We start from the raw sequence: 24,481 nt of genomic DNA, 5'->3' as shown, positions 1-24,481 counted from the left end.
ACAATGACTCTAAACTCATATCTTTCTATAATAACACTAAATGTAAATGGACTAAATGCGCCAACCAAAAGACACAGGGTATCAGAATGGATAAAAAAACAAGACCCATCTATTTGCTGTCTACAAGAGACTCATTTTAGACATGAGGACACTTTCAGATTGAAAGTGAGGGGATGGAGAACTATTTATCATGCTACTGGAAGTCAAAAGAGAGCTGGAGTAGCCATACTTATATCAGACAAAACTAGACTTTAAATTAAAGGCTGTAACAAGAGATAAAGAAGGGCATTATATAATAATTACAGGGTCTATCCATCAGGAAGAGCTAACAATTATAAATGTCTATGCACCGAATACGGGAGCCCCAAATATATAAAACAATTACTCACAAACGTAAGCAACCTTATTGATAAGAATGTGGTCATTGCAGGGGACTTTAACACCCCACTCACAACAATGGAAAGATCATCCAGACACACGGTCAATAAAGAAACAAGGGCCCTGAATGATGGATTGGATCAGATGGACTTGACAGATACATTTGGAACTCTGCATCCCAAAGCAAAAGAATATACTTTCTTCTCAAGTGCACATGGAACATTCTCCAAGATAGATCATATACTGGGTCACAAAACAGCCCTTCATAAGTATACAAGAATTGAGATCATACCATGCATACTTTCAGACCACAATGCTATGAAGCTTGAAATCAACCACAGGAAAAAGTCTGGAAAACCTCCAAAAGCATGGAGGTTAAAGAACACCCTACTAAAGAATGAATGGGTCAACCAGGTAATTAGAGAAGAAATTAAAAAATATATGGAAACAAATGAAAATGAAAATACAACAATCCAAATGCTTTGGGATGCAGCAAAGGCAGTCCTGAGAGGAAAATACATTGCAATTCAGGCCTATCTCAAGAAACAAGAAAAATCCCAAATACAAAATCTAACAGCACACCTAAAGGAAATAAAAGCAGAACAGCAAAGACACCCTAAACCCAGCAGAAGAAGAGAAATAATAAAGATCAGAGCAGAAATAAACAATATAGAATCTAAAAAAACTGTAGAAATGATCAATGAAACCAAGAGTTGGTTTTTTGAAAAAATAAACAAAATTGATAACCCTCTAGCCAGACTTCTCAAAAAGAAAAGGGAGATGACCCAAATAGATAAAATCATGAATGAAAATGAAATTCTTACAACCAATCCCTCAGAAATACAAGCAATCTGGGACGCCTGGGTGGCTCGGTTGGTTAAGCGTCCGACTTCAGCTCAGGTCACGATCTTGCAGTCCGTTAGTTCGAGCCCCACGTCGGGCTCTGGGCTGATGGCTCAGAGCCTGGAGCCTGCTTCCAATTCTGTGTCTCCCTCTCTCCCTGCCCCCCCCCCCCCCCCGTTCATGTTCTGTCTCTCTCTGTCTCAAAAATAAATAAATGTTAAAAAAAAATTAAAAAAAAAAAGAAATACCAGCAATTATCAGGGAATACTATGAAAAACTATATGTCAACAAACTGGACATTCTGGAATAAATGGAAAAATTCCTAAACACCCACACGCTTCCAAAACTCAATCAGGAGGAAATAGAAAGCTTGAACAGACCCATAGCCAGCAAAGAAATTCAATCAGTTATCAAAAATCTCCCAACAAATAAGAGTCCAGGACCAGATGGCTTCCCAGGGGAGTTCTACCAGACATTTAAACCAGAGATAATACCTATTCTTCCCAAGCTATTCCAAAAGATAGAAAGGGAAGGAAAACTTCCAGACTCATTCTATGAAGCCAGCATTACTTTGATTCCTAAACCAGACAGAGACCCAGTAAAAAAGAGAACTACAGGCCAATATCCCTGATGAATATGGATGCAAAAATTCTCAATAAGATACTAGCAAATCGAATTCAACAGCATATAAAAAGAATTATTCACCATGATCAAGTGGGATTCATTCCTGGGATGCAGGGCTGGTTCAACGTTCGCAAATCAATCAACGTGATACATCACATTAATAAAAGAAAAGATAAGAACCATATAATCCTGTCAATCAATGCAGAAAAAGCATTTGACAAAATTCAGCATCCTTTCTTAATAAAAACCCTTGAGAAAGTCGGGATAGAAGGAACATACTTAAACATCATAAAAGTCATTTGTGAAAAGCCCACAGCTAACATGACCCTCAATGGGGAAAAACTGAGAGCTTTTCCCCTGAGATCAGGAACACAACAGGGATGTCCACTCTCACCACTGTTGTTTAACATAGTGTTGGAAGTGCTAGTGTCAGCAATCAGACAACAGAAGGAAATCAAAGGCATCAAAATTGGCAAAGATTAGGTTAAACTTTCACTTTTTGCAAATGACATGATAGTATACATGGAAAATCTGATAGACTCCACCAAAAGTCTGCTAGAACTGATACATGAATTCAGCAAAGTCGCAGGATACAAAATCAATGTACAGAAATCAGTTGCATTCTTATACACTAATAATGAAGCAACAGAAAGACAAATAAAGAAACTGATCCCATTCACAATTGCACCCAGAAGCATAAAATACCTAGGAATAAATCTAACCGAAGATGTAAAAGATCTGTATGCTGAAAACTATAGAAAGCTTATGAAGGAAATTGAAGAAGATACAAAGAAATGGAAAAATATTCTGTGCTCATGGGTTGGAAGAATAAATATTGTCAAAATGTCAATACTACCCAAAGCTATTTACACATTCAATGCAATCCCAATCAAAATTGCACTAGCATTCTTCTCGAAAGTAGAACAAGCAATCCTAAAATTCATATGGAACCACAAAAGGCCCGGAATAGCCAAAGTAATTTTGAAGAAGACCAAAGCAGGAGGCATCACAATCCCAGACTTTAGCCTCTACTACAAAGCTGTCATCATCAAGACAGCATGGTATTGGCACAAAAACAGACACACAAACCAATGGAATAGAATAGAAACCCAGAACTAGACCCACAAACGTATGACCAACTCATCTTTGACAAAGCAGGAAAGAACATCCAATGGAAAAAAGACAGTCTCTTTAACAAATGGTGCTGGGAGAACTGGACAGCAACATGCAGAAGAATGAAACTGGACCACTTTCTCACACCATTCACAAAAATAAACTCAAAATGGATAAAGGACCTGAATCTGAGACAGGAAACCATCAAAACCCTTGAGGAGAAAATAGGAAAAGACCTCTCTGACCTCAGCCATAGCAATTTCTTACTTGACGCATCCCCAAAGGCAAGGGAATTAAAAGCAAAAATGAACTATTGGGACCTCATGAAGATAAAAAGCTTCTGCACAGCAAAGGAAACAATCAACAAAACTAAAAGGCAACCAACGGAATGGGAAAAGATATTTGCAAATGATATATCGGACAAAGAGCTAGTATCCAAAATCTATAAAGAGCTCACCAAACTCCACACCTAAAAAACAAATAACCCAGTGAAGAAATGGGCAGAAAACATGAATAGACACTTCTCTAAAGAAGACATCTGGATGGCCAACAGGCACATGAAAAGATGCTCAACGTCGCTCCTCATCAGGGAAATACAAATCAAAACCACACTCAGATATCACCTCAGGCCAGTCAGAGTGGCCAAAATGAACAAATCAGGAGACTATAGGTGCTGTAGAGGATGTGGAGAAACGGGAACCCTCTTGCACTGTTGGTGGTAATGCAAACTGGTGCAGCCACTCTGGAAAACAGTGTGGAGGTTCCTCAAAAAATTAAAAATAGACCTACCCTATGACCCAGCAGTAGCACTGCTAGGTATTTACCCAAGGAATACAGGAGTACTGATGCATAGGAGCACTTGTACCCCAATGTTTATAGCAGCACTCTCAACAATAGCCAAATTATGGAAAGAGCCTAAATGTCCATCAACTGATGAATGGATAAAGAAATTGTGGTTTATATGCACAATGGAGTACTACGTGGCAATGAGAAAGAATGAAATATGGCCCTTTGTAGCTACGTGGATGGAACTGGAGAGTGTTATGCTAAGTGAAATAAGCCATACAGAGAAAGACAGATACCATATGTTTTCACTCTTATGTGGATCCTGAGAAACTCAACAGGAACCCATGGGGGAGAGGAAGGGGGAAAAAAAAGAGGTTAGAGTGGGAGAGAGCCAAAGCATAAGAGACTCTTAAAAACTGAGAACAAACTGAGGGCTGATGGGGGGGTGGGAGGGAGGGGAGGGTGGGTGATGGGTATTGAAGAGGGAATCTTTTGGGATGAGCACTGGGTGTTGTATGGAAACCAATTTGACAATACATTTCATGTATTTAAAAAAATAAAACCACTTGATGGAAAAAAAATAAGGACAGATATTAGTTCTTCTGACAAACAGATGCACTCTTAAAATTCTCCTAAAAGGTGTTTTAGCTTTCAAATTACAGAGAATACACCTTACTATAGGTGATTCTTGTTCCTAAGAATAATCCTGGTGAAATGGGAGGTGAATATTATAAAAATATCTATTTATTGAGAGAATCCTCTCCAGAAAAACCATATTCTGCAGCTTAGTGGCATCACAAAGATAAAATGTATATCAGAAGCTGAGCTAAAACACTTAACTATGTGCATAAAAGAAGAGAAAAAAGAGCAGAATAAAAAATTACAGGAAAAAGTAGGGACTGGTGTTCTCATGCCAGTTTAATTCTGCTGATCCTGATAGCCTTGCCCCAAAATGGGGTGGAAAGTGGAGATGTGTGGTGACACAGCACATGGATGAATGGGTGTTTCCCACCTCGCACAAGATCCACTTTTGGTCTGTAGTAGAAGATAGGGATGTGATTACCCAATCTTCTTTCGGGTTCTTGTTCTCTTCTTTCTCCTTTTTTTCTAGTCTTCTTCATTCTTAAATTCACATTTTCCCCACTCTCAACACTCATTTTAGTAAGATGATGACCAGAGTCACAATCTATTCTTTGATTTTTCTTTCAGCCTCTTCTCTTTTCTTACAATTTCATACCAGCAGCATTTTGGGAAAACCCAGAAATTAGGAAGGGAAGTGTTCTGCAATGCCCCAAGTGCCAACTAGCTGAATGGATTGGTAAATAATGAGGGTTGAGGAGAGAATCTGGGGGAGAGTGTCTGGATCTAGGCAGTATAAACCCCTGAGAGCTGCAACTCATTGGCAGTGTATTTCTCTATGTGTTTCAGAGAATCTAAAAATTCCATTTAGAATGAATAATTTGATTCCACACCTAGTGATCTCTATCCCCACAACTTTAGAAATAATACTTTGAAATTATCTAGATGGACATTCTGGTGGTTCTGGGGATAATGATATGTTCATAAGGTTAAGCATGGTTGAAGTTTTATGTAGTTCCACTGTTTGGACTTCTTTGGGGACTCTGCTGCTTCCTGAAGTTAGAGCTCGATTTAGCTCTTTTCCACCAATCTTAGCAGGGTATGGACAGACTGAACCCTCCTATGGGGTTGAAATCAATTGCTGCTGGATCTAATCAGGGTTTGTTTCTCCAGTGGATCATTCCAGCATGACAACAAGAGAAGCAAGCATTGTTCCTCAGGGCAAAATTAGTTTTATTGCACTTCTAATATCACCAATTTTCATAAAAGGGAAAGACTGGAAGTAACTTGGATAATTTCTAGCTCCCAGGCACTGACAACATGATGTGTTAACTGTGGTTTAAAGTTTCATGGTGACATTTTATTTCCTAGTTTGAGAGAGGATAGGCTCTTTCAGTTATTTTTATAAGTTATTTAAAGTCTGGTCAAGTTTTCTGCTTCCACTACACCATAAGAGAGAAATTTTTAGATGTTGGTTATTGTCCAGTGTAAACCTAAATGTCACTGGAGGAACAAGGAAAAACCGTCATCGTGAAGGTTGATGTAGAAAAAGGGATATGGCTGCTGTATCTGATTTACCTTTTCTTCTGTCTAAGCTTTGATCCCTTTGCAGAAACCTAGAAGCTTTGATCCCTCTGCAGATCCCTTTCCTGTATATGGAGAACCTCTGTAACAGGGCAAAATGAAATTAAAATTAAATAGGGGGATCAAATTGGTTTTAAGAGAGCACCATGGTAGAATAAACAAGATGAAGCAAGAAGTAAGGTTAGCACTTGGAATGCATTTTAGAAATTGTGTGTATATCCTGAAGGAGAGGTGGTCCTTTCTTTTGGTATTACTTTTTTCCTTTTAGACATCAGGTACTCAGAATTGGATCACCGAGTCATGTGTGATTCACTTATGTATTTAATTATTTATGTGGTTATTTTTAATAATGGAAGGAGCAGACATGAACCTACCACTCACAAGTGCTTGACAAAAACAGGAGGCACACATTTAACTCTCAATTTCTGAACAGCCAAGGAAAAGAAAGGAATAGAATCAGTAACATGATTTGCAATGTTTATGAAATAATGATAAAGGAAGCCTGTTCCTCATTCTGACTCCATGAAGAATTTTCTGCTGTTAGTCTTATAATGAGGGCATTATAAAATAAAATAAAACTACTCAGCAACATCACTAACAATACATTTCATAGAGTTTTATCCACTTTGGCACTGTTTGTTGCACTGAATGAGGTTAGGTGATGTTAGCCCATGCCTGAGTATACATGATCTGCCAACTTTATGTAGCTCGACCTGTAGCACAAAAAGTATTCAGAACTCTCATCTCTTAAGTTTTTTGAGTGAAAGATATATGCAACTCTCAGTGGCGTTGAAATCAGCACAGTACCTGTCTGGTCCTAGACTTTCCCAATTTATAACCAAAAAAAAAAAAAAAAAAAAGAAAAAAGAAAAAAGAAAAGGCTTGATTACCTGTACATCCCAACAAACCCAACCCATTTAGAGAAAGTCTGTAATTTGGATGACCTTGCTTATATTCTTCTTCATTTATCCTTAAAATGCTGTTGCTTCATTTATTGAATAAATATTTAGAGTGCCTATTGTGTGCTAGGCACTGGTCATCAAGTGCTGATGATATAGTAGTGAACAAAAGACACAATTGTCCTGCCTTGATGGTGTGAGTGAGGGGAAAAGCAATTGTGAACTTAGAGGAGGCAATATGGGAACAGGCAATATAGAGCCTGCTAGGAGATATGAGGGACTTTGAATTATACTCTGAGCAAGATGTACAGCTATTGGAAGGGTTTGAGCAGAATGACAAGATCTTGTTTAAAGGGACTCAATCTGGGGAAGAACTAGACCAGTTCAGTGAAATGATCCAAGACAGATTAAAATCAAAAAGAACAATTCCCAGTTTCTTTCTCCTAGATCGCTTTTGCATAGAACATTTTTTTTTAATTTTTTAATGTTTATTTATTTTTGAGAGACAGAGAGAGAGACAGAGTGCAAGCAAGGGAGGGGCAGAGAGAGAGAGAGAGAGAGAGAGAGAGAGAGAGACAGAATCCAAAGCAGGCTCCAGGCTCTGAGCTGTCAGCACAGCCTGACACGAGGCTCAAACCCATGAACTATGGGGTTATGACCTGAGCCAAAGTTGGATGCTTAACTGACTGAGCCACCCAGGTGCCCCTCTCTATTAGAACTTCTAACACTTCTTTCACACTCTTGGGTGATGCTTACTTCCTATTTCACAGAGAAACCACCAACTCTTTGCTTTCTCACTACCACTTCCATCTTTCAGTCCTCAGTATCCTTGCCCATTTACTCTGCCTTCCTTTTGGTCACAACTCGTGAAGTGTTTATACTCTCTTTACTAATCCAATAGTCCCATCTCCCGTCAACTACTCAAGGACATCATTCCAGAATTTGTCTCTTCTCTCTATTGCATCGTAATTCTTCATTTCTTTTTAGCATCATTCCCATAAGCATATAAATATGCTAATACTGTTCCAGTATTACGAAAATCCTCTCTTGACCCCAATCTACCATCCAGCTTTAGCCCTGTTTCCCTACTCCCCTTTATAGCAAAAATCATATAAAGAATGATTAATTCCTCTCCTTTGTCCTCTTTAAGATCCTTTACTTGCGTTTTCACCCCTGCCACTCCACCAAAATTGCTGTTGAGAAATCAGTAGTGACTTTCATGTTGCTAAATCTAATGATCAAATTTCAGTTCTCAATAGTCTTAGTCTGTCAGCAGCAGGGGACACATCTTGACTTCTGGCACAGCCACTGTCTTGGTTTTCCTCCGTTTCTGTTTTCCTTACTGGTTTCTCCTTAACTCCCACTAAATATGGGGCTCAGTCCATGGACCTTTTTACCTCTCTGACTATACTACTGTTTTGGTGATTGACCACTTCCAGTCTCAAGACTTTAGATACTATCTATACGATAACGATTCCAAAATTTATACCCTAGTTCTAAACTATCATATTCATTCTAGACAACCTATTTTCAGTTAGGTATCTGATACTCTTCTCAAACATATCAAGCCCAAAAGCTGACTCCTGATCTTTTCTCCTGATCTGCTCCTCCTGCATTCCTCCCCATCTTTTGTAAACAGCAACTGACTTCTTTCAGTTACTGATCCAAAACCTTGGGACTCTCTCACACACTCTGCCTGCAATTCAATAGCAAATCCATTGTTTTTATTTTCAAAATATCACCACCTTCTAAACATATCTAGAGTGTAGACATGTTAATAATTTTCACTCTTCCACCTCTATCACTTGAGTTTAGTCTTCCATCATATTTTGAATAGATTATTGCAACAGCCACTTAACTGGTCTAACTGGTTCTGTCCCTTTAGTCTAGTCTCAACCCCATGGCCAGAATGATCCTTAATCAGATCATACTGTCCTTCTATTCAAAATCCTCTGGTGGTTTCTCATCTCATTTAAAGTAAAAGCCAAAAAATCCTCAGTGGCTTAAAAGGCCTGATGCAATCCACCAACAGTTTAAAAGTCTGACAATATTGAGTATTGGTGAAATTATGGAACACCGAGTGGTTTTATTGATTTTTAAATTTAATTAAATTTCCTTTTTTGTTTTGAGAACAATGTGGCAATATCTAATGAAGTTGAAAATGCACAATCTGACAGGATTCTGCTTCTATGTTTATACCTAAAAAAAATCCCATATGTGAAAAGAAAGTGACATATATAAAAGGTGGATAAATAAATCTTTGTTTTTACAATAGAACATTACTAAGCAATAAAAGTCAATAAATGAAAGCTACGTGTGCCAATATGGAGGGTCACAAAGAAGCCTTCATTCGTATTAATGTTTTGCTTCCAAACAGGGCAGTGGGTTCACAGGTGTTTATTATGTTAGTCCTTACAGCTTTTGTATATCTGAAGTATGTCATAAGTTTTAAAGGAGGTAAGTGGGAAATCTGTAGAATGTGGGAACAGTTTAGAGAGAGAGTTTGCTGGGGGAGGGGCATGGAATGACACAGGGATGAACCTATACAGTCATGCCATGGGGCTGAGGAACTTAATTTCTATCCCCTTCCTCTTGATCCCTCACCTCCTGCAGTTGTCTTTGTTCATGTTACCATCTTCTCAATAGCCTCCTGTTTGTTCTTCCTCACTAGGGTCTTATTCCCCAGAATTCATTTTTTATAGTTTTGTGTGGTTTATATAAACCCAAATATGACCATGTCCATCCGTCTACTTGTAAATCTTTAGAAAACTCTTCATTAATTATAGCGAATATAGTAAATTTCTTAATATGATATAGAGGTTACTCTGTAAAGTGGACCCAAGCATCCTTACCAATATCTGTTCCCAAATATTCCTGTTCACAGCTCTGTATTCTTGTTCATAGCCCTCTCTAGGGAATCATCCTTTTCTCGCATCTGGAAAACACCAACATGAGACACAGTTTATGGGACTTCTTTCTAGCTTGTCTGGAAGTTGCAAGTCCTTCCTTTTTCTGCATTTGTATAGAATTTTGTACCTACCTCTATTATGGCAGTCATATTGTGTAGGATTTTTATTAGGTAGCTATATTTCTGTTTCCCTTAATATGAGTTCCTGAAAGTCAGAGACCATGGTTTTTGTTGCTGTTTCATTTACTTATTTTTCCCAAGGGAATTCTAATTGGTTCCCTTTAAAATTTTTTAAGTGTATCTATTTGAGTGAAAGAGAGAGAGAGAGAACACGAGCAGGGGAAGAGCAGAGAGAGAGAGGGAGATCCCAAGCAGGCTCCCCACTGTCAGTACAGAACTGATGCAGGGTTGGAACCCGTGAACCAAACCGTGAGATCATGACCTGAGCTGAAATCAAGAGTTGGACGCTTAACTGACTGAGCCACCCAGGTGCCCCATGCTTAATACGTATGTAAAGGGTGCTAAATAATTATTTGTACAATCAGTGAAAGGATGAGTGGAGGCTGTATTTAGCAATGTTATAGGTGATAAGAATAGATCAGATGAAATACAAACTAATTTTCAAGTTCTTAGCTATCTGGTTGCCTCTTCTCATTAATTAAAATGTTATTTCAGCTTACACACATCTTCAGTGCTTACTGACCAGTTTTAAGAAAGACAAAAAGTTGCAGGCAGTATTGTGTTCACATTAGCTAAGAGTAGTCAAGAGTTGGGCTGGTCCCATTGCTAGGGTAATTCAAAACTATTATACTGATGGGATACCAGAATATTTGAGTTTATTTTTGAAAGTCTTAGCTAACATAACATTAGCTTTTTTTCTGAAAAGATGCACCACATAATATAGCTCCGTCCCACATTCTCAAGATTTGAGCTGATAAGACATGGAGATTTATGTGTCCTTGTAGGGCCACACTACAGTGAATGAGAACTATATCAGGCCTCTGACATCTGCACAGGAAAATCTGCTCTCTTTAGTTTTAAATGTTCTAATATCAAATTATTTTACAATTTGGAGGAAAATGCTACTGCTTCTCTGTTGCTTCCCAAGACAATTGAATGTGATAATTTACATTTTTGAAAACATATCAGTTTGTTATTTACTCAAAACTGGACAAATTCCACATTTTAGAAATGACTAGCTATTATTGAAGTTCCAACTTCCAAGGAGCTTGAATATTAAGAATTTGTCTTAAAAACCAAACCCACAAAGGACTCCAGAAATTGTAAATCATTCTTCAGTTGTCAACCATCAAGGCACTTCAATTTAAAAAAGAATCAAGAGACCTGCCAGTTATTTGAGTCTAAGTGTCTTAACCCAGTTTCAGACTGAGGACAAAGCACACTAAAGATGCAAAAAAATGCAACAGCACTAACATTTTTTTTTTTTCCGGGAAGCTCTTTTATACATTCTCTAAGAAACAAGTATAAAACTGAGGTATTAGTCATTCCTGATAGAGGTGAGAGGGAAGCTGATGATGTGAACAGAACTGAAGGAAAGTTGTCTAGGTAATCAAAATACCAGACTTCCATTTAGACCCCTGAATAGTTTCCCAAAAATTTTTGAGGTGGTTAAGTCCATCTTCTGCATTATTTCTCAAACACATTAGGATATTGTTACCATGTGTGTTTTCATTTTTGTTACTGTTTTTATAATTTTCCCTAATTGAATGAAAAATGAGGGTATGAAGAAAAGCATGGGGGTTGTCTATTCTTTTTCTATTTTAACCCCACACACTAAGCACAGACTTGCCCCATGCTGATTCCTGTAACACTTTGTAGGAGGCCCTGATCCAGCAATCATTCCTTTCAACTTCCAGACAACTGCCAGCCATACTATTGGATGGGAAAAATGCGGGTTTGTGAAACTGCAACTCGAGTGTTTGGGCTGCATGATCTTATAGTTCTGCCTATCAAAGTCCCAGGCAAAGCAAAATTCAACAAATCAGTAATCATCAGACCTCCAGCATTATTCTCATTATTTTCAGATTTTTTTTCCTTTATCCTTTAAAAAATTTTCCCAAAATATCACTTGAGTGAAGTGGGAATTATATGATCTTGCTATAATTTCCAGCTTTACAAATGACCATTACTTCATGGTGAATGGTACAGGTTACTAAATGCAATTTGTCGTAAATTTCAATGCTCCTATTTGAAAGATTGGCTTATAATATTAAGACCTTTTCTTAATAATTTCCAACTAGTAGTAGTTGCTTCTAAACAAGTGAATTTGAGTACTTGAGAAGGATAAAGGGAAAATGAGTTCCTCACTAGAAACACATTTGTACTTGTTTGGATTTCTTGCCAGATAGATGGTTGTTAAAATTTTTGTTTTATTAAATTTTTTTTTCAAGCTGTATTACAGACACTAATTGTAGAACACTTGTTCTCTTAACAAAGGTAGAAAGAATTAAAAGGCTTATCCAAATGTTCCAGACATGTTAGTGGTGGGGAAAGAATCAAAAGCCAATATTCCAGTGTTTCCCTATCCATTTGCTTCTCTTCCGCACCACATTCAGAACTTGTTACAAATAAATTTCTATTTCTAATATCCATCTCAAGGCTATCTTTGTATTTTTATTCCTAGATAGCTACCCAATATTTATTTTATTTGAAGGCTATTTTAACCACTCTTGATTATGTTTTTTTTCCAAAAATGATTTTCCCTGGTGACAACTGAAACTCAAATGATGAGAACAACAAAAGAGATTTTAAGAATTTTTCCAGAACCAGGGTCACTGGTGACATTTCCATAAATCACACACAATCTCAACACAGACCATCTTACGGAGAAGACTTACTCTAATAAGCTTAATATACAGAGGTTAAAATAGCCTCGTTGTATTTATCTTTCACTGTGCAGCTTACCAAAACCAAATTTCTGTCATCAACAATTATTAATCATCCATATGCCCTGCAGAGAATTTTAATAAAGCATATTATGAACCTGAGGCTAGGTTGATGCGGGAAGGACACAAATGTGATCCAAATTTATAAAAGGAGATGGGGGTCCCTATTACTCCACCACATCTGTTTGCCATATGTTCATAAATCACACCAATGTTTTGAACATTTCTCCTAGCACCTTCCTGTCACTCTGGTTTTATAGTTCATAATTTTACCCCTCCTACCCACATACACAAAAAAATTCTCTTTATTATATTTCACGATATATTTCAGGATAACATATGACCAAGTATTGGGCCAAATGACCGTGGCTAGTGCCCAGTGACACTCCAGTTTCTTGAGATTTTGTCACAACAGGCAAACGCAGGAGCAAAACTTCTTGTTTATTCTAAAGAAGCAGAGAAATAATATGAAGACACCAATTACCACTGCCAAACCAAAAAGAGGGCTGCATTTTGAGTCTGAATTTATGAAATACATTTGTGAATAAGAAAGCTGCCAACTTAGGAAAAAATGTTTTTCCTTGCAAATAGGACCATCAGAAATACTATGCATACTACTCTAAGTTTGTTCTTATTTCAGTTTTCCTGTGATGCTCGTGCATATCTGCATGTGGTGCAGTGCTTGTCCTCTAGAAGTTTGCCATCTCTGTCAACCATGACATGTGAAGACAGAGCAAGAGCAACAGGACTCAAACTGCATTTTTAGGACAGCCTATGTGACCTGTTGGTTTATTTAATGTAAAAATGTAGGTAAACAGAAGGTATGGAGGCAGTCAAATTACCTATGTGGTACCACATAGATGAAACTGCGTTTCTCTGGTTGTTATGGCTGACCGGCCTCCCCTCCTGTTGCTCCAGGTAGTACTACCGAATAGAATATAGCAACCACAAAACCATGCATATCCATATTTCAGCTTGAAAAACAAAACAAAACAAACAAAAACACCCACATGGTGCCAGAAATAGAGGTAATCTGAAGCCCAAGCAATGAATGGAAGCTAAAGCCAGACGGGCCATGAGGCTACTGGCCCTGGATGTTCTAAGTCACTGAGGTTTTAATTTGAGCATAGAGAGTTGGGAAAGAAGACAGAATTTAAGTTTGCTGACCTGGGGGGCATGGAAGGCTATAGGTGCACTCTCAGCATAAAACCAAGGACCTGGAAGGGACTAGACAAGTTCTTTCCACTGGACTGGGAATTTGTCAAAAAAAAATGGTCTGCCTGTCCTAGGTCATGGTTGAAAACTAATCATCTGGGAGAAATCTAAACTGATACTATGTGGGGATAGAGGGTTGAATTCACATATTACACTTGGTAAAATAATATTAAGTTATGAAATTATTGTAAAAACTGGTTGAGAGATCATGGGACTGGCAGAGGTAGACATAAAACTACCCACAATAATGATTTCACAACCCTGAATCATGACACGTCCTTTGAAAACAATTTAATCTGAACACAGATTCTGACTAAAATTTGAAGCACTCAAGGAAACAGATTTCCATGTGATCCAGGAGTCTCAACAAACAGGAGAATTCACATGTTAAAAGCAATAGAAAATGCAAACAGTGTGAAAATAAATTTGCTTCAAATGTTTATACATATAGACAAGGAAAAAATAAAAATTATAAGGGCAGTATCTCCTAAAAGAGAAGCAGTTTTGAAAAAGAGTAAAGTGGAAATCTTAGAAATGAAAAATGTAATAATTGAAGGGAAAAGCTCAGTATATGAACTATTGGATGTACTAAACATGGATAAAGAGGAAATTGGTAAATTTGAAGACAGATCTGAAAATTCATCTAAGTGCAGAGGGATAGATTTATATATATATAAATAAATATGGAGTTAAGTAACACGGCACCTAATATACCATATGCATGATATTCCTCAATTAACTAATTATGAGCTCATTGATAAATAAGTTGTGTTACAAATTTAAAAAGCGCACAGGAGTATGAAATGAGACTCCCTGACACATGTCTAATAAATCTAATAGATATTCTCTCCAGAATAAGAGATTGGGAGAGAAGCAGTCTGAAAATGAAAGAAACCATGAATCTTTGTACTCAAGGAGCAGATAGTTCTGAGTAGGGTAACCAAAAAAATCCATTCTTGGACACAGTATGGTGAAACTTTAGAACGTCAAAGACTAGAATTTTTAAATTAAGAAGAAAAACATTTTAATATTACAAAGGCTGAGACAGGTTATATTTACAGATCCTTACTAAAATATTACCAAAAATATATTTCAGCAAGAAGGAAATTGAATTTAGAAGGAAACGGTGTGGTGAAATAACCAATGATAAGCAAACAAAAACTCAAAGCACGTTGATAAATCTAGGTTTAGATGTTTAAAGTGCGTATGTTGAGGTGGGCACCTAGCTGGCTCAGTTGGTAGAGCATGTGACCCTTGATCTCCGGGTTGTGAGTTTGAACCTCACATTGAGTGTAGAGATTACTTAAAAAATAAAATAGGGGCACCTGGGTGGCTCAGTTGGTTGAGCATCCAATTTTTGGTTTCAGCTCAGGTCATGAGATTGAGTCCCATGTTGGGCTCTGTGCTGAGTGTGGAGCCTGCTTGGGATTCTCTCTCTCTCTCTCTCTCTCTCTCTCTCTCAAAATAAATGAATAAATATTTTTAAAATTTTAAAAATAAGAAATAAAGTGTGTGTGTGTGTGTGTGCATGTACAACATTAAAATAAACTAAAAACAGGGTTACCTGGGTGGCTCAGTCGGTTAAGCATCCAACTTGTGATTTGTGGCTGAGGTCGTGATCTAGCAGTTTGTGAGATCAAGCTCCTCATCAGGTTCTGCAATGACAGTGTGGAGCCTGCTTAGGATTCTCTCACTCCCTCTCTCTCTGCCCCTCCTTCACTCGTGTTTCCTCTCTCTCTTTCTTTCTCTCTTTGTCTCTCTCTCAAAAACACATAAACATTTTAAAAAATAAAATAGAAATAACAAACATATGTTATGTGGGATGGTAGAAAACATTTTAAGATCCTTGTCTTATTTCAAGAGAAGGATAGAATTAGTGATTCACCTCAAAACCTATTTGGTTAAGTATGTATTACTATTTAATAGTTAACTACTAGAAGAATAGAACTAGAATGTATAAATTACAAACTTACAAGAGATATCTTTAAAAGAGTGAATTGAGGATGGGACTAAACTCAGCCAATACAGTAGATGAAACAGCCACTTACCAGTTTTTTTTTTAACATCGTTTTTTATAATTTAAAAAACACATTGATATAAACAAAATAGTATCTGCATTTTCAGGAATTATGATGAAAATGAATCTAGAAAATTACATATAGGATGTCTTTGAATGTTAAATGAGCTAATACACTTACAACAAGATAAATACACGAGAAGAAACAAAGTGAAAGAGTTTGATAAATAATTGGAATTATTATAGTGTTTAAACATTAAAAAGTTTGAACTTCCAAAGTTAATAAGGAGAAGAATCCTGCATCTTCTTTGATATGAATGTTCTATGTGATTACAAATTAACATTCTAAATTTACAGGTAATTTGGCTATTTTTAGCAGGAGCCAGAAAACTAAAAAAACAAAACACTTCTCACTTATTACATCGAAATAATAATGATACCTAGTGCAGTGAGAGAAAAGGATAAACAAAAAGTCTTTCAATAGAATGTGAAGGGATTGTAGATTCATTTGAAAGTTAGTACCACTTTCCAGATGGTGGGGGGAAATTTAGCATTGAGACTATGCTAGAAAAACATTGAACATCTTCCACTTCCAAAAGTTCTGTCTTTATTCTTAGAAATCTTAAAGAACTATTATATATAATTGCTATGAAAATTTTCATATTCTACTTTGTTTAATAATCTCTTGAGGAGTTATATTTTTTCTTCTGGATCATATGAATTTGAAGGCTTGAATAATGGCACTCATTATTGGCTTTATCAACAGAATTACCATGTACTTTGTACATAGTTAAAACTCATGAAAATTGGTTTGTGGATAAAAATAATTCTTCCAAAACTAACTGACATTTGTGAAAAGCGCTGCTTAAATTCAGCAGCACATTTCCCCCTTGTCATAGAAAAAGACAACCATTCTCTTTACCCTCTCTTTTCACCCCACCAGATAGAGCTTAGACAGAAACCAAGAGTAAGATTTATCAAGGAATGTATGCTTCCAATTTTTTAAGTTAAAAGCCTTCAGGTGCTTCAGGAGTAGATCCTTCTGAAGGGAACATCAAAAATCCTTAGTTTTGAAGATACCAGACACATAAAGTCACAATACCCCATTACTCAGTCATGAAACTGACTCCTTTGTTCTTCATTCAAGAAGCATGTTACTCACAGTAGACACCAGAATCAAGAATTTTAATGGACCCAGTTTCTCTCTAATCACCTATTCTATGTAAAAAAAAAAGACAACAGATGTAGAACATTCAGTGATGCATATTCTTATGGAGTTACTTCCATCTTCTCTCTCCCATCCCCAGACTGCTTCTGTACATCTCTCATTACCATGCAGCAAAGGACTGCATGACAAATCATTGTCTAAATATTATTATCCATGAAGTCAAAGACAGCTTTATTTTGAAGAGGGCTTAAAACTGTACCTTACTATAGGTATAAAACTCCTTAAGTGCCAGATGGTTTCATTTCAACATTAAGTTTCTGATCTTCCCATGACACTTGCCAGAAGAAAGTTTGGGACACCTCTTCACATGTTTCTTGAAGTAGCCTCTTGATACTAAGGAAGCCTCTCCAGATGTAACCCAGTAAAGATAATACCTTGCAAACCATAAATAAAATGGCCTGGACTAAACTCACACCAGGAGACTGCCAGTCTGTAAGGTTTTCTTTTTTTCCCCTTCAGCAAAACTCAACAAATAAGACAGTGTGGATCTGAAGGTATAGGGTATAGTTCTTAATCTGCTTGCACATTAGAACATTCCCAAATCAACTGAATATGAATTTCTAAGGAAGGATGGTCAAGACATTGGTAGTGTTTCTTAATTTTTTGAAGTTTATTCATTTATTTTTGAGAGAGAGAGAGAGAGAGAGAGCGCGCGCATGAGTGGGGGAGGGGCAGAGAGAGAGAGGAAGAGAGAGGATCCCAAGCAGTCTTTTCACTGTCAGCGCTGAGCCTGATGGAGGGCTCAAACACATGACCTGTGAGATCATGATCTGAGCTGAAATCAAGAGTCGGACACTTAACCAAATGAGCCACCCAGATGCTCTAAGACATTGTTTTTTTTTTTTTTTTTAAAGCTCTTCTGGTGTTTCTAATGATCAACCAGACTGAGAATGAGTGCTATGGGTCCTACTAGCAAGATGATCATGTTTTTTCTCTAAAACAAAAAAGCTATATATGCTTATTGTTTTTACAAAGATAGTTATAAATAAGCAAAAAAAAAAAATGAGGAAAAAACTCACGTGCAATCATGATTTCTAGAGATAACTATTATTAAAACCTTGGCCTTTTTCTTCCAAATTCTTTACTTTGTAGGCCTATATGAAAACATGCATGAATACATTAATACATTTGCTCTTGAGAAAGCTAATTTATGAGAGAGATTTAATTTGGAGAAACTTGAGCTTTCATACATTGATGGCAGAAAATGTAAAATGGTGCAGCTCCTTTGGAAAACAATGTAGCAGTCCCTTAAAAAGTTAAACACAGAATTAGTATATGATGTAGTGATTCCAATTTTAAGTATCTAACCCAAGAAAAATTAAAGCATATGCCCCCACAAAAACATGCATAAAAATGTTCCAAGAAGCATTATTCAAATAGCCAAAAAACTAAAATAACCCAAATGTCCATCAACTTATGAAATAATAAATAAAATGTGATATTTATAACATGCAATATTATTCATCAATAAAATGAAATTAAGTACTAATACATGCTACTACATGAATGAGCTTTGAAAACGTTATGCTAAGTGAAGGAAACCAGTCACAAAAGGCCACATACTGTATGATTCCATTCATATAAAATGTGCAGAGTAAGCAAATTTACAGAGACAGAAAGTGGACTTAGGTGGGGCAGGTGCGGGTGGGGAATGAAGACTGATCTGTAAAGGATATGGGGCTTTTTTAGTGAGGATGAAAGTATTCTAGAGTGCGGTGATGGTTGAACAAAACTGTGAAAATGCTAAAAACTAAAAAACATTGAATTGCACACCTTAAATGGATGAATTATATGATACGTGGAGTAATCTACAAAAGCTGTATTAAAAATACATAGAAATCCAGAGTCCTTATTTCACATCTTAATGTTCTCACACTGATTATTCACTACCTCTTTTTTTTTTTTTTTTTTTTTTTTTTTTTTTATGTCTTTGAACACAGAGCCCATCGCAGGGTTCCACCTCTCAAGCTGTGAGATCATGACTGAGTTGAAATCAAGAGTCAGATGCTTAACCAACTGAGCCCCTCAGGCACCCCTCATTACCTCTTTTTAAATGGATTTACCCCCATTAGTTACTTCCTTTCCTCCTTCTTCCAATGGCTCTTTTATAAGAGGCTTATGGGGAACTCTTTACCATCTCCTCTAGGAAAAAATAAAGAATTTTCATTTAAAAGAAGTTTCATATTACAAATCTCAATGCCACTAGAGGCTCAACCTCAAACCCGTGGCAAAAGGGAAATTTGAGTGAATTCTGTGTCACTAAGAGATGCTGTCAACATTCCTTAAATATCAAAATAAGCTTCTTCAGGATTTGAATTCTTGGAACAAAGCTCTTACCTAGTCAAGTTTCTGGTTTGTCCTTTTCACTATCTGCTGAAAAACACACCTTAAAATAACTCCATGTATTCTGAAAAAAGTTCTCATTTTTAAATTCTGTTCTCATGACCTACCGTCCTAAGAAATAGAATTATAAGGGCACCTGGGTGGCTCAGTCAGTCAAGCGTCTGACTTTGCTCAGGTCATGATCTCACAGTTGGTGAGTTCAAGCACCACATCAGGCTCTGGCTGACAGCTCAGAGCCTGGAGCCTGTCTTAGGATTCTGTGTCTCCCTCTCTCTCTGTGTCCCTCCCCTGCTCGCACACGCTCTCTCTCTCTCTCAAAAATAAATAAAAACATTAAAAAAAAAAGAAATACATTTATATAATCACTTAGATTGCAATGGGTTGGGAGGTGCAAAAGAGGAAGTCTGGGGCTGCTAAGGGTGCTGTGAGAAGTTAAATAATTGAGTAGGGTTTTGTATTGATAAGGAGGGACATAATGGTAAATGCCTCCTTTACTGGCTGCATGCTGTGGTTAACTTGATTAAAGACAAGTTTGGAGTCAGCTTGAGCTTCAGGGTTGTACTAAACTGGTCAAACTCAATTGTTACTTGAAATTGCACTTGGACACTTGAAAACAGCAATTTGGGGAATTTTTCCCCCTCCTTTTTTGCTTTCAAGTGGTACAAAATAATGTGAAATTTTCTGGCCAATCATTGACTGATTGAGTATGTATAGTAAGAAGTCAACCACTAGCTAACCTCCCAGGGCAGACATCCCAGAACTGGTGGGTACATTCCCTTAGAATTAAAGTACCAGTCGGAGGCCTCTTAAAAGGGGGCAAAGGGTGCTTTAATCTTAACAAACCCCCAAAACATTTCCCATCATTTTTAGATTTGAAGTGATTGAAAAGAAACTTGGAACAAAAGGTAACTTAAAAGAAGTTTTACAGTCTATATTAAAATAGAGGAATCAGTATCAAAGTTATGTTCATGGTCCATTCAAGAAGAGTCTTCTGTATAGAAAATGGTGTAAAAAATAAATAGTATATTATAATATAACCATCCTGTGGCATAAACTATCTTTGTCTCCCACAAAGGTTTATGTCCTCAACTCTGAATGTGTCCTTTTTTTTTTTTTTTTTAAGGGCCATAAATACTGGTCCTTGCCATAATGTAATGTTACAAGTTGGTGGTCTTCAAACTTTAATCAATTTTACTTTTTAGAACAATTTTTGGTTTACAAAAAATTTGAACAGAAAGTACAAGGAATTCCCATATACCTCTTCTCCCCCCTCTATCCTGTATACAGTTCCCCCTATTAGAAACCTCTTGCATAACAGTGATACATCTGCTGTAACTGATGGGCCAATATTGATACATTATTTTTAACTGAAGTTCCTAATTTACATTAGGGTTCATTCTTTGTGTTGTATAGTTCTATGAGTTTTGAAACATGAATAATGGCATATATTCACCATTGCAGTATTATACATAATAGTTTCATTGGTCTAAATATCCTGTTTTCCACCTATTTATTCTTCTATTTCTCTTTCCAAAGCTCTGGCAACCACTGATCTTTTAGTAGTCCCTAGAGTTGCCTTTTCCAGAATGTCTTCTAGTTGAGATCATATAGTAAGTAACCTAAGTAAGTAACCTATTCAGATTGGCTTCTTTCACTTAGCAATGTAAATTTAAGATCACTCCACTTCTTTTAATGACTTGTTAGCTCACTTCTATTTATTGCTGAATAATACTCCCTACTGCGGATGTACCATGGGTTTGCTTATCCATTCGCCTATTGAAGGACATCTTGATTGCTTATAAGTTTTGGCAATTATAAATGAAACATAAACATTCGTGTGCAGGTTTTTGTATGAACATAAGCTTTTGACTCATTTGGATAAATACTCATTTGGATAAATGCTTGATCCTATGGTAAGACTATGTTTAGCTTTGTAAGGAACTGTCAAATTTCCAAAGTGACTGTACCATTTTGCATTTCCACCAGAAATGAATGACAATTCCTATTGCTCCATATTCTTGCCAGTATTGGGTTTTGTCAATGTTTTGGATTTCAATCATTCTAATCATTGTATAGTGGTCTCTCATTGTTTTAATTTGTAATTCCTTAATGACATATGAGATTGAGCATCTTCTCATATGCTTATTTGCCATCCGTATATTTTCTTTAGTGAGATTCCTGTTTAGATCTTTGTCCACTTTCTAATTGGGTTGTTGGTTTCTAATTGTTGAGTTCTAAATGTTCTTTATATATTTTGTACATCAGTTCTTTATCAGGTACAGGTTTTGCAAAGATTTTCTTCCAGTCTGTGGCTTGTCTTTTCATCCTCATCCCAGTATATAGGCCAATAATAAGTAAAAGTACAATCATCAAATGTTAACTGAATAAAAAAAAAGGTAATTAGTGTCCATTTCCTTTAGGCATTCCTACTGCTGGCTAAAAGTTTCTTCCAAACATAGGAAAACCTAATCATAGATTAATGGTTATTAAAAAAAAATCTTACTCCTAAAATGCACTGATTCTGGAACAACTGAAAAAAAATGTGTTTGAGCATTGTATTAGCTTTATCTCTAAAGGAAACATGCCTCCTGTTGGGATGTCTAGTAGTGAGGAGATAGTAACTCACTTGAGGAAAAAGAAGAATGTGTTTAAGAACTGGTTCACAGAGAAAACTTTAAAGAGTTTAGAGTGATTCAATTTATTGTTTTAAAGCAGGTCACTTGAGAAGGCTTTTTTTTCCCCCTTGCACTCTTTGTATAAAACTGAGTTTGGTTTCATAATTTTTCTTTAAAAAAATCATTCTTCATAAATCCAGTGTTTTCTAGGGATCATTTTTTCAAATCCACACATGTAAGTTTAGAACCTGTTTTAACAGTTTGCTTGTAAGATGAATATGTATTAATAATAGGGAGAGGGGCTGTTTCCCTATAAAACCTGTGTTTGAATTTTGAGAAGGTTATAACTGATGTGCTCTAAGAGTCCAAGCAGTGTTTTCCAAGATGTGCCACTTGCTGTTTAGGTGAAAAGATGATTTCTTTTAAAATAGGTTCTCCAGTCAAATTAATCATGGAACTTTTTATGCAATAGCTCATTCCTGCTAGAGAGATTATAATGAGCATATTATAGCAACTTAAAGTGTGAAAAAAATTCTGCAATGAATAAAATGACCCCTAATAACCAGTTTGGCTATAGAACCCTTTCCTTTAATATCTATTACCATCCCACAAAACACACTTTGGGATATGATTTATTAAAATACTTTTTTCCCTAGAGAAACCAATTGGGAATAATTTTTTTTCTCTGAAAGCCAGGGAGGGCAGAGCTGAGCTAATGAGTAACTATATTTGCTTCTTTTTTAATGTGTGCTGTATGACAGATTCTAGGAGAGGGAGGTAAGATAAAGACACAGGCGATGTATAATAGGTAATATAGAAGTTTCAGTTCTTTTGCTGATGTAGTTTCAGGTATAGTTAGTATCTATAATGAGCCAAATATAAAAAGGTTAGGTGGATTTTGTGAATCTGTGGTGGTAAAAGATAAAGATGAATAGACACCTCTTGCAAGGTTTGGATTTGCATATTGATTCACACCCACCTTGAATACCATATATCTTATATATTTTTTATCTTATGTCTATACTTTTGTTTCTTTTGACCTAAGAATTGTATAGAAAAGGTTTTCATTTCATAGTTTACACAGTATGTAAGAGCTTAGCATACGTAATTTGGTGATAACATCAGCCTCTAGTAAAATATAGTCATCATATTACTTAAGCACACTTGTAACAAATAAAATTCAACTTTAATGCTTTCCCATCTTAAAAGGATTACATTACATCTTGCTAAAATAAAAAAAAAAATTAGGGGCACCTGGGTGGCTCAGTTTGTTAAGCGGCTGACATCGGCTCAGGGCATGATCTCGCGGTCCGTGAGTTCGAGCCCCGCATCGGGCTCTGTGCTGACAGCTCAGAGCCTGGAGCCTGTTTCCGATTCTGTGTCTCCCTCTCTCTCTGCCCCTCCCCCGTTCATGCTCTGTCTCTCTCTGTCTCAAAAATAAATAAATGTTTAAAAAAAAATTAAAAAAAATTATATGTTAATGTAACAGTTCAGAGTGACTTTTTTATGTTAATGTAACAGTCAGTCTGAACTGGTTGTTTTCAGAATGATCCCTTCACAGAAGTAATCACTGATTTAACATAAACAGCCCAAAGAAATGGAAGACACATTTAATACACCTCATAAAAGACAAGCCACATTTTGCAGTGCTTTAGGAGGTAGACAAGTGATTTTTAGATGTTAATCAGTATGGAGCATATTAAAATCAGAAAACTGTCTTGTGTAAGAAGGAATTAAAACACTGTGTTTTAAAGAGAATAAACTGGAAAAAAATACTGAGTCAAAAGGATATATGCATCCCAATGTTTATAGTAGCATTATCAACAATAGCTAAATTATGGTAAGAGCCCAAATATCCACTGACTGATGAATGGATAAAAAACACGTGGTGTATATAACACCATATTAGCTATATTAAAGCCATATTAGCCATAATAAAGAATGAAATCTTGCCATTTGCAACAATGAGGATGGAGCTAGAGTGTATTATACTAGGTGAAATAGGTCAGTCAAAGACAAATATATGATTTCACTCACATTTGGAATTTAAGAAACAAAAAAGGTGAACATGGGGGAAGAAAGAGAGAGGCAAGCCATAAAACAGACTCTTAATTATAGAGAACAAACTGAGGGTTAACTGGAGGGGAGGCAGGTAGGGAGATGGGTTAAATGGGTGATAGGGATTAAGGAGGGCACTTGTGATGACCATTGGGTGTTGAATGTAAGTAATGAATCACTAAATTCTAAATCTGAAACTAATATTACACTGTAAACTAACTGGAATTTAATAAGAATTTTTTTAAGTTTATTTATTTATTTTGAGAAAGAGAGAGAGAGAAAGAGAGAATTCTAAGTGTTTCTCAAAACACCTTATTCAGAACATATTTGGTTGCAAGGAACAGAAGCTAGCTGAAAAAAAGGGTGGTAGGGGAGCCTGGGTGGC

The 24,481-nt window shown here is 36.5% G+C and overlaps 1 long non-coding RNA gene across 2 annotated transcripts in view; it reads right to left on the bottom strand.

The window, feature by feature from the left end:
• Window positions 1-24,481, bottom strand: part of LOC125924765 (uncharacterized) — a 116,432-nt gene that overhangs the window by 26,420 nt on the left and 65,531 nt on the right. Inside the window, exons 3-4 of one of the 2 annotated variants that reach the window (XR_007458552.1) lie at window positions 9,659-9,741; window positions 5,836-5,989 (exon numbers count right to left, since the gene is read on the bottom strand). This is a non-coding gene — a long non-coding RNA (uncharacterized LOC125924765). Of the gene's footprint in view, window positions 1-5,835; window positions 5,990-9,658; window positions 9,742-24,481 lie in introns of those variants that run through there. The other variant, XR_007458551.1, reaches the window with a different exon arrangement.

Source organism: Panthera uncia, chromosome F2, assembly GCF_023721935.1.
Source record: "Panthera uncia isolate 11264 chromosome F2, Puncia_PCG_1.0, whole genome shotgun sequence".
Taxonomy (NCBI): Eukaryota; Metazoa; Chordata; class Mammalia; order Carnivora; family Felidae; genus Panthera; species Panthera uncia.
The sequence above is the reverse complement of the archived record's forward strand: the minus strand, read 5'-3'. Positions and strand labels throughout refer to the sequence as shown.